The following is an 11,017-nucleotide window of genomic DNA, read 5'->3' as shown; positions in this document are numbered from 1 at the left end:
TGCACCAGCCTAAAGCTGCCATCTGTTTTTCTCACCACCAGAATTGGGGTGTTGTGCCTTGACATGCAGGGCTCCAGTGTGCCTTTCTTTATTAATTCATCAATCACTGGTTTCAAACCCCTCCTCCCTTCCATGGAGAGGGGATACTGTTTGACCCGTATGGGGTCTTCTGGTCATTCAATTTCAACCTGAATTAGTTCTATGTACAGCCTACCAGCTTCCCCTGGAACATACCACACCCTCGGGTCTATTTTTTCCTCATCTGGAACGGTGAAGCTATAGAGTCTCACCTTGAGCAGAGATTTTTCCACCACCAACCCAAACCCCAGGGCAACCATCATGTCCTGCCCCAGCAAATTGAAGTCCGTGTCCTTGGCCAATAAAATATTTCGGCTGTGCTTTCTGTTTCCAGTGTCTATTTCTACTTTTTTTATGATTGGAACTTCGAAAGGATCCCCTTTCGCCCCAGTTATCATTGCTCAGAGAGCACTCATTTGGTAACTGTAGCACTGTTGTCCATTCCACCCCCAAATCCACCATAAACCACGTTTTTTCCTTGTGGGGTCCCACTTTTAATTTTATCAAGGGCTCCCTCGATGTTCCAGACCCCAAACTGAAAAGCCCCTGACACCCCTAATCCTCCTGAAACATCGCCTGGTCCTTGACGTTGTTGGGACAATTCTGTCGGATGTGCCCCTTCTGTTTGCAGTAAAAGCATTCAAAGTCCCACCTCTGTTCGCCCGAGCCCTTCCCCTGTGACAGACCCGGTTTCTTTGCTGGCGTCTTTTTCGCCTTGTCTTTCCCTTGCTCCTGCTTCTATGCCTCCCTTACTGCCACCACCAGAACCTTGGTTTGGATCTTTTGTTTTCCCTCGTCCCATCTCATGTACACCTTCTGGGCTTCCCGCAGCAATTCTTCCAACCCTGCTCTTGCCACCCATCTATTTTCTCTAGCTTTTTCTGAATGTCCTCCCAAAGTTTCGCCACAAACTGTGTTTTTAACAATACCATTCCCACTGGAGAATCAGGGTCTGTTCCTGAGTACATTCTCAGACCCTTCCAAAGCCTTTCCAACCACTCGCTGGGGGTTTTGTCTTTCCCCTGACATTCCCTGAGCACCTTGCTCATGTTCTGCCCCTTTGGTACTGCCTCCCAGATACCTTGTATAACCATATTTCTTAAATTTATCATCTTTTGCCTCCCCTCCTCCATCTGGGCTTCCCAAGACGGCTTCTGGTTTGGCCACCGTTCCTCCCTGGCTCCCCCATTCAGGTTCCATTTTTCCCAGTCCTTGATTGTGGCTAACCAGATCATGCCCCTCTCCTCATTGTTAAACAGCAATTGCAAGATCGCTTGGAGATCCTCATAGTTGTATATGCTGGTTCCCAAAAACTCATCCAACCTCTCCGCCATCCCCAAAGGATCATCCATTAATTTTCCCATTTCCTTTTTGAATGCCCTCACATCACTGGTGTCAATCGGGGTGTGCGCCTGTCCAATCACCCCCACAGCTGTCAGCACCTCCCATAAGGGATAGATACCAGGTTTTTCCTCCTCATCCTCACTTCCCCTCATGGTCACCCTCCTCATTCTCCACCTTGTTTGACGTGCCAGGGGAGAGACGTCCCTAGAGACGTCTACCTTTCTTTCCTCGATTTTTGGAGACACCTTCGGATGCAGCTGCGCTGCTGCTGCATGGCCATGTGGGAAAGCGGATGCCGCTGATCTGGTGGTGGTGGTGGTGCGGTCGCCTGGATGTGCGGAGCCCCCTCCTCGGGAGGCATCCCTGGCGCCGCTTGTGCCTGTGCAGGATCTGGCTGCTGCGGGGACACAGGGTAAGGGGGTGGAAGATTTTCCAACGGTTCCCATTCCCTCCCCGCTTTTGCCATGCACCAGAGAGCTCGTACGGGGTATAGACCCGAGCAAGCATGCCTCCACATGTCGGTGTACTCCATTTCCTCAGGATCCCGCGAGCTGCGCCCAGCCACGAGGTCAAACAAAGACACAAGTCCAGGTTTCAAATGTGCCGAATATCGGCCAGACCACGTATTTTCCAATCTCCCTCCCTCCCCATTTTTCCATACAAAAATGGATAATTTTCTCCTTGGACTTCCCCACCCTCCGCAGGTTTTCATCCTAGTGTTCCAGCATCCACCCCAGGGAACTATCTCTGGGGATCTCTGGTAGAATTCTTCCAGGGACCTGGGAGGGTTTTTCCTGAGCTTTTCTCTGGTGTCTGCCCTTTTCCAACCCCATTTTCTCAAGGAATGTTACGATTTTTCTTACCTTCTCTCGTTTCACTGGGACTTCCATCGCGGGTCCCGTCTTTCTCTCTGATGTCGGATTTTCCAGCTCACAAAAAGCCACCAGCCTGACCAAGTCGAACAGCAAACCACTCTGCCGACTTTTTGGGCTGTTTTTCTTACCTGTTTCCTCCGGTTTCAGAAGGCAGACGGGTTCCTGGAATTTTCCAGGCTCGACTCTCCCATCCTGATCCCAACTGTGACCGGTTTTCCCCCTAGACTCCCCCCGAGCCCTGGGTCTCATGTGTTTTGAACAAAAAGACTTGCACTTCCCCTTTGACTGACCATGTCCCTCATGGGATGGTGAAACTGTGGTCTTGGCGTCCGCACTCACTCTGTGACAAAGTCATGTCTCACACACGCATCCGATCACGCTCCACCCAACCACACAATACTTATGGTTCCTTTTCCTGTGTGGATTTCTTCATGCACATTGAATTTTACGAGTGAAAAACCTCAGGTCTCAGAAATCTCTCTAGATCTTTCCGAGCTTTGCCGAGAATTGGGCCCTTTGTCTCCCTTGGCTGTGGTCTGGTTGCAGCACACGACTCCGGTTACGGTTCACAGCTCCGGTTGTGGCTCTTTATGATTTGATTGGTTTTTCAGAATCCAATCCTGCTCAGGCCGCTGAAATCAGCGGGGTGCCCCCCGGGTGGGAAAGGGGGTCCCGAACCTCAATATCAAATCACGTTGGGCTTGTCACCAAATTGTTATGAATGATCAAATCAGAAACCAAATTGATAAGAAAATTTAGCAATGATTTATTTAGATTGTTAACAAAATAGAATTTCGAGAAAAACCACCACAGCCAAGGCAGCGTCAACCCCGGGATCGGCGCTGGGTGAACCGAGATCCGACTGACAAAGAGTCAGCGTCTCCCCAGTGGTTCACACCGACTGCTTCATGCAGCGAGCTTATATACAGTTTATTCTGCCTGAGGCAGAAATTACCAAATGTTCCTTTGTGTCCCTTCACATGTAGAACTGGGGCCATACATGTGCAGGGATAGACAAAAGTGAGTCCAGGTGTCTAGATGGTTGTCTGAACACTTTGGAAGAGTCTGCATTCACATGTAGCAGGGTGGCACTCGGTGCTTGAGTGTGGTAGATGCAATCTCCCAGGTGCAGCTCGCTCTTGAGTGGCCTGGACATTCCAGGGAAGTCAGTGATCATGGCCCGGGAAGGTTCCATTCATACGTTAACAGACTTGATATTATCTTAACGTTGTCCGGGTGCTAATTGAATAAAAATAAGACTGCTGCCAGCCAGGGTGGTCAAAGACATAGCTTGGATTTTACAATATTTTATACATAAATAGCATGAATTATCTCTACCATATACTACAAAGGCAAGGAAATACTGAACAGTCCTAATCCTGGTTGCTCTTCTGCATCATTTCCAAAGGGAGGGCCAGGTTTGGTCCTTGCCTGAGTCTGTGAAGTCTAAGTGAAACATTTTATTATATAAATCTGAAAAATATTTTTCAGACTTTCTTAGTAATGAGGTTTTTGCTTGCTGAAGGTTTTTTGTTCCCCTCCTTTTTTTTAATGTGGCCAGCATTGGAAATATGTCTGAACACAAAATCACACAAATCAAAGGCAGGATAATGAAAGCCACCCTCTCACCAAGCAAATGAGATAAAACAGTCCAAGGAGGAGCTTGTTAATACAGCCACAGGAGTTTTGACTTGGATATCCCCTCAATCATCTGCACATAGCAAGTCTGAGTTTCATAACTCTTCCTGTGAAGACTAAACATTCTATTTTGTGGAGAACCACAAAAGCCTTTTAACACAGGTTTAATTATGAAGCCCAGAAAAATGGTTTAGCTCTAGAAAGAAAGTAATAAACAGCACTTCAGTTGAAAGAGGTTGTTTCATAGGTGAGAAGAACCATACACAAAAACTTTTTTATTATGTTAGGAAGAACATTAAAATAATGGATGCTGTTGTTTTTGTGTTGGGCTTTGTGATTAATACTGGAGAAAGTACTTAGATAAGTTTAGTTCACTTGCAATAGAGAAAGCACTTATGCATATGATGGAACTTTATATAGGTATTAAAAACATCTCTGGTCCCTAGAGGATTTATTGAATTGAATTCAGTATTTCTCAGTAAATTGTATGAAAAGCTACTTTCATATACACACAGCTTGAGTTCTCAAAACCAAATATGAAATAGAAATATTTCCACGATTCTTGCATTTAATTGCATGATCGAGAAAAAAAACGAACAGTTGTAAAGAGAAGAAAAATAGTTCTCCATAGAACAATTTTAGCTTTTGAGCCCAGATAAAGAGCTTATGGGTAATAAATAGAACAGGACAGTACTTACTACAACAAGAAACAGAAAGCCAATAAGAAAGAATAAAAAGTGGGAGTTTTAAACCTTTGTCTTGGGAAGCTTTAGCTGATTATCTGTTTACTTATCTGAAAAGTGTCTTAAATCAGGCTTCTGCCCAACCTTCAATGCACCTTTGTGCATCTTGAAGGGATCTTTGGAGTGCAGCAGTATCCTTTACAATAATAAAGGAGCACTAAAGCCTGGCACTTCAGAAACTCAGATCCTCCTCCCTCCCTCTTGAGCAGTTCTCCATCCTGAGTAACAACCCTCTAAGTGTTATTTGTAATGAGAGTCAAGGCATTCCTACATACACCTAGATTTCAGTCTTTGCAGCTTCTACTTCAGTTTTCAAGGGAAAATATTAATGTAAAAAAATGTCCCCTGATAGATTCAGGGCATGACTCTTCTACATCTCTTGAATCAAGCAGAATAGTACCTGTTACGGTGTTTTTCTCAAGATATCAGGAATGTCAATATCAGCACCAACCAGCCTGGAGGAAAGCAGAGACCTGGGAACATAGGAAGATATCTAAGCAAAAGCAAGTATATGGATTAAATGTTATTTACAAAGCAAAGAGCTCAGACCGCCCATGCTATAAAGCCACCATTTGGGGCAGTAAGTCCAAGCATTCTTGAGTGCCTCTAAATTTTTCTTCAGTTTTGGAAACGTGTCTGCATACACATATCAATCTTTTAAATCTCCTTGAAAAGGGGAAATTTTGGGTTCCATGATGACTGACTATATGCCTTTTATGGTTAAAAAACCAAAACAAATCAAACCACCAAACCTTAAGGTAAACAAAGAAGCAGGTTACCCTGTGTGTTTGTGTAGCACTGAGCACAGAGGGTTCACAATTCAGAATGAGACAAGAATAACACAAAGTACAGCCATAAGAGAGTCAGTGATCAAACTTACACCTGCTTTACCTGTATGTTTATGTATTTGCTGCAAAACATACAGCCCATACATACAGAATGCAAAACATTCTTCTCTTGTGCCTATATAGGCATGAGAAGTCTCCATAGTAAACAGAACAATACCAGAGGAAGCAAGGAAACAAACTGGTCTATTTATAATTGTTCTGTTACCAATATACTCCTTCAACAGCTTGCCAAGATTAGACATAATTGTGTATTTATACTCTCTGGGAGAGTGGTTCTGAATAATTTTGTCTCTTTTCAGAAGATAGTTTTATAAATTCTGTATTTGTAACTGGATTCTACACATCCTATTACATGGATACTTTAATATTAGTTACTTTAACGTCTGTTTGACTACTGTGTAAAGGGCAAGGGGGCTTTTTCCAGAAACATAATCCTTTTAATTTTTCAGGAGAAAATAATTTTGGTTTAATTTTATTTCTCTTCACTTACTGTAACATTTGTCTTGTTCCTAGGGTCCTTTTATAAGAGGAAATGATCTTTCTGTGTGAACTTTTTTTCCCTTAAAATTTTCTCTCAGACTTTCTACCAATAGACAGAGTAGAAACTCTGGCATGCTGAAAAACAACAAAAACTCAGGTTCCTGCAAGTATCCTGCCAGTCTGTGGTCAGGTGCAGGACAGCCCAGCTGCCTGCCTTTTCCTCAGGGCAGGCAAGGGAAGGATGCTGTGAAGTGCTTCTTTCTGCAGAGGGAGGATTTAACTGCTGCCAGTGTTTATGTGGAGCAGCACCCATGCTAAGTGTGAGATTTGCCAGATTTGGCAGAGAAGACCCACTTTCTGCTTCTCCTGCAGCAGTTCAGAGGGGCAGCCACCTTGCTGTGATCCCAGGCTCTCCTGGCACTGCTATTCCCTTTTCCACCTTCCTTCTTCCGCCTTCCCTGCCTAATTACAGTGTGGGCTCTTCAGGGCAGTCTCTGCTGCCATGTGCCCAGTGCACTGGGGCTCTAATGTAGGTCAGGGCCCTGGGGCACTGAGTGCAGTAGAAGTCATTAATAGGTCAAGAGAGAAATTTTGAAGTATGTGGTAAAGATGGAGAGTGCACAAAACCCTGAAAATTCCCAAATGTTTACTAATCTGAGCTCAGACCAAAGTGTTCTTTGAAATTTTTGAAAGATCTTGGCTTGGTACTTTGATGTTGCTTCTTTTTCCTGACTGAGGATGGTTGGGTTTGGCCAGTCATTGCTTCCCTCTTCTTCTCCCTTCTCTGTTTATTCACTGACAAAAATCCTCTGGATGGTACAGGGATTTGGCTGGCAGGGGAGAGTGTCATCTCCAGTAAAGGAACTGGGTTGTCCACTTCTCCACTGCCACCCTCTGGAGTCCACCACGCCAGAGGATTACAGTGAAGCAGACACTTTATCTTACAGTAAAGCGAACATATTGACAATGTCAGCCATTCCCATATTGAATTCAACCATTAAAAAAAACCAACCCAAAACTAAAACAAAAAAACCAAAAAACAAAGCGAAAAAAACCCAAAACACAGCAAACAAAACCCCCTGTAGCTAAAACCTTTACAATGATGGCTTCAGAGGCTTCTCTCACCTACCTCACTGGAAGAGGGGACAGGGAAGGTGCTGCATTGCAATGAGTGTGTTACGTGCTGCAGCAGCAGGCACTCATCCGCTGGTACCCATGAGGGAACTAATGTTCCCTCATTTCCCCATCCCTCCAGTGCCAGCTAATCTGTGCCTGCCCGTCTCATTTCCTGGCAACTGTTCTAATGCACAGGCTAATAATATTTGCAGCAATCCTGGGAGACAGCAGTGTGCAGGCTAACTGTGAGGTTTTGGGTCCAAAGGAGGATTAATTAGGGGAAGTGTGGCATCTGGATAGGGGGAGCTTTTAGGAAGCCCTTCATCCAGGTGGTGTGAGCAGTCCAGATAAGCACCCAAATATTTCTGTGAAGAGCTGGGATGCCATCCCTAATTGAAGTTCAACCGCTAACTAAGTCCCCTTGATGATTTCTCCCCCTTTCTTCCTCAGAGTATCTTTTTTGTTGTTGTTTCCAACTATAACTTAATGAAAACACATTTGAAAGTAAAATTAAGGATTTCTCAGGGACTCTGACCCTTAGGGGCAGCCATGGAGATACTGCAGAAGGAGCTGAGTACACAAGCTCCTGTTAATTAGAGCAGAGTGAATGATTCATAGGAAATAATTTATTCAATTAATTTAGCTTCTCTTTCTTTTGCAAATTATCTGTGAAAAGTTTGCAGTTTTATTGCATTCAGCTGCTAGACAGCAAATGATTTCTCTGCATGTAGCTGACCCCTATGTGGCTTGAAATGCAAAGTCTGGCTTTCAGTTTTTCAGTGGACAGGGGTACTGGAATTAGTGTTCTTCCTTGATTAAACAACTGACTTTTAGTATGTGCCTTGAAAAACTGATCTACATTTTTACAAATGTAGAGGTGACCTTTATAACGAATGTTATTCACCATGGCATAGAAACATCTCTGCCAGTGAACCCATTTAATAGAACAGTGATCTGGAAAGTCTCTCCAGCACTTACCCTCCAGTGTCCGACATGGTATGTCTTTGTGAGCCTTCCCCTCTGGCATGCTCAGGGAATTTTCACTCTTTCTCCTTCACCAGTCCTGTGCAGAGTCCTTTGCTTAAGCTTCTCTCCACGTGGAGGCAACCTCTCCAGAATATCAATTGTCTGATCAAAGCAGCCATGAAGCACAGTTGTTAAAGTGAAAGTCATAAAATTCATTGCCAATAATCTGATGCCTCTTTGCTGAAGTCCTTGTCAGCAAGGTGGGTATTTATTCACTGAAAAGCATTCATGTTGCTCACCATTTTCCACAGTAAAGATTACAGAATGCTTCAGAAGCAGGAGAAAATCCTAAATAGCACCTGTAATGACCCTCCACCACCAAGCAAACAGCCCTGCTCCATAACCTTGCAACATTTCCCTTTGCCTGACTAACACACATAAGATAAACTAAATTGACACAGACCTTGGGTGTGGGCAGGTCTGTCTGTCCTGGTTTGGGGCAGGGTTGTTGTCTCCAGCAGACTTTGCTGCCCTGGGAAGAGGGACATGCAGAGAGCCCCACCCATGGCAGGCAGGCAAGCTTTTCTTGAGATGCGTCCAAGCATGGGGCTGTAACTCTGAGCTCAAGGTAACATCAGTTTCAGTAACAGCTTTTCACACTCCATCAAAAAGCATTTTTAAAGAATGATGGTACTGCGTGGAAATTAATGTATGGGAGCGTTCTTGTAACAGGTGCATAATATTTCAGTAATAGGCTTGTGGGATGTTTATTCACTAGCCAAATTCATTTATCAGGTATTGGATTCAAAGGATTTCCCAACAGGATATCTGCAGAGATTAGTGAGCTAGGCAAATGTGCTTTGAACAAATGCATCCTTTCATCAGGCAGTCATTTGGATAATTCCAGCATCAACATGCTCGCTGCTGGAATGGGTCTGCTGGTAATTGCATTAACTATTTTTCCTGTGGTCATTCGTATCTGTGCCTTTAGATCCTACATGGGCAGAGTTTGGCCAGCACACATGCAGTTCTGTACAACCCAGTCTTGCCCAAAGTAACCTTTCTTGCCTGGAAAGACCTGCTGTATCAAAAAAACCCCAAAACCCAAACAACTTTGCCAGCACAGGTTGACAATACTTTTTTTGAAAAATAATTGAAGAAAAATTGCTTGCAAGATGTAAAATATTGTATTTTAAAGTATTTTATAATAAAGCATGCTTCATTTTCTTGGGTTTTAGTACATCTTTGATTTTGTTTTTGAAGTTGAAAGTAAAATTAAACTTGGTTTTGCCAGGAGAAATTTCTCATCTGATTTTACTCTTGAAACTTTAAATAGATTGTCATTTTGACCAAGGACAGGAATCAATATTGAAATAAAAGGAATTACCATGGATTGAAAATTTCAGAAGTTCATCTTTAAGATGACAAGTCACACAACAGCTATATTGGAACTCATGTTTTATTATCAGATTAATGAAGAAATAGCAAAAGTTTTGTTCCAACAACTAAGTGTCCTGTTTCTTTTCTTATCTGCTGAATCCTATAATATTTCTGGTCTTAAACACTGTAGTACTAATTATGGAAAAACTAATCAGTTTGGTTTATTAAATGGCCAATACATTTCAATAAATTATTTTTTACTCTTTTTAGATACCTGGTCTAATATAATGAGTCTCTATTTGAGACAGCTGAAGTAAAGAACCATAATTCTTCCACTGATTTTTGAAAATGTGGGTCACAATATATAATGTATCAAGTTTAAATCCTGTCATGACTTAAGTGTGGTTATTTTGTAGAAGTAGAAACAAAACTGAGGATTTTAGGGTTAGCATATGACTTTTCAACTCAATGTGTGCTTTTTGTCATATTTTTTGAGTCTTTTAAATTGTGGAGGGCTGAAAGAACATTAATTTTTTTGACTATACCAGTGCTTCCCTGCCTTATGAAAAAACCAAATCTTATCAAGCCTTCAGCGTGAAGAGAACCATGAGGGCCATGGAGACAGCACAAAAGCAAGAAGGACTCTGAGAAACAGAAAAGGGGAACAAGGAGGGTGAGTGTTTGGAGATTTGGGAAGGTGGTCGAACATGCTTGTGGTTTTCTTTCTTTTGAAATGTTTTTTTTTTAATTGCTTTTTTGGAGGGGATGGGATTTTTCTTTTGTTGTTGTTGCTATTTGTAAAGCATAATATTTTGCTGTGAAAGAAAGCAATGGTACTCTCCCAGCAAGCCCCTTCCCTTGTTTGCATCCCTTGGAGGTCACTAGCTGCTCACACACACTACTGAGCAGACTCTTGTGTTCATTTTAACAACACAAGAGCAGATGTCTCAGGCTGTGAACCTCAAACTGAGTTCTGCAGGCCCCAGGAATGGTGAGATGTGATACACATCTGTGGTTTGGGCTTGGCCTGCTCCAAGGATGTGTCTCAGTTGCGTTCTCCACATCTGACTTGCACATTCCCCGAAAGCTCTGCTGGGAGCTCAGGGTTGTTCCCGACCGCAGGCATTGCATGTGCCCACCTCAGTGCATTAGAAATGGCATGGGAGGGGGTGACAGCATTTCACACACAGTTTGCCATGGTGATTGCACAAACAGGTAGGACATCATCACCTCCTCATCTTCCCCTGCCATGATGCCACTGAAGGCATCAGCCAGACAGCAGTGTGGACTGTGATGGGCCCATAGTAGTAGAGCCATGATTTCTTGGCTCATCCCACCATGATTTGCCCCAGTGTCCCCAGGCTGGGCGCTCCTGGGGGACCAGGATATTGTGTCCCACATGCCCAGCCAGGGCAACTGGTAGGATGCAGCAGGGGAGGATGCTGGCAGCTGTCACCCTCTCCGTCATGAGCAGGCTCCTCTGGATGTTTCTGGCATGGAAGCAAGAGCATGCAGGAGCCCTTCAGCAGTGAGAAAAGGAAAGCCAGAG

General features: G+C 43.7%; 1 long non-coding RNA gene across 1 annotated transcript; it reads right to left on the bottom strand.

Annotated features, from left to right (window-relative positions):
* Nucleotides 1-3,214: 3,214 nt before the first annotated feature.
* On the bottom strand, nt 3,215-8,197 carry LOC136553540 (uncharacterized). The gene is made up of 3 exons (XR_010783170.1): nt 8,101-8,197; nt 5,079-5,151; nt 3,215-3,536 (listed from the first exon to the last, which is right to left on the bottom strand). It is a non-coding gene; the product is annotated as an uncharacterized lncRNA (long non-coding RNA).
* Nucleotides 8,198-11,017: the final 2,820 nt, after the last annotated feature.

Source organism: Molothrus aeneus, chromosome 1 (genome assembly GCF_037042795.1).
Source record: "Molothrus aeneus isolate 106 chromosome 1, BPBGC_Maene_1.0, whole genome shotgun sequence".
NCBI lineage: Eukaryota > Metazoa > Chordata > Aves > Passeriformes > Icteridae > Molothrus > Molothrus aeneus.
This window is presented reverse-complemented; position numbering and strand designations above follow the sequence as displayed.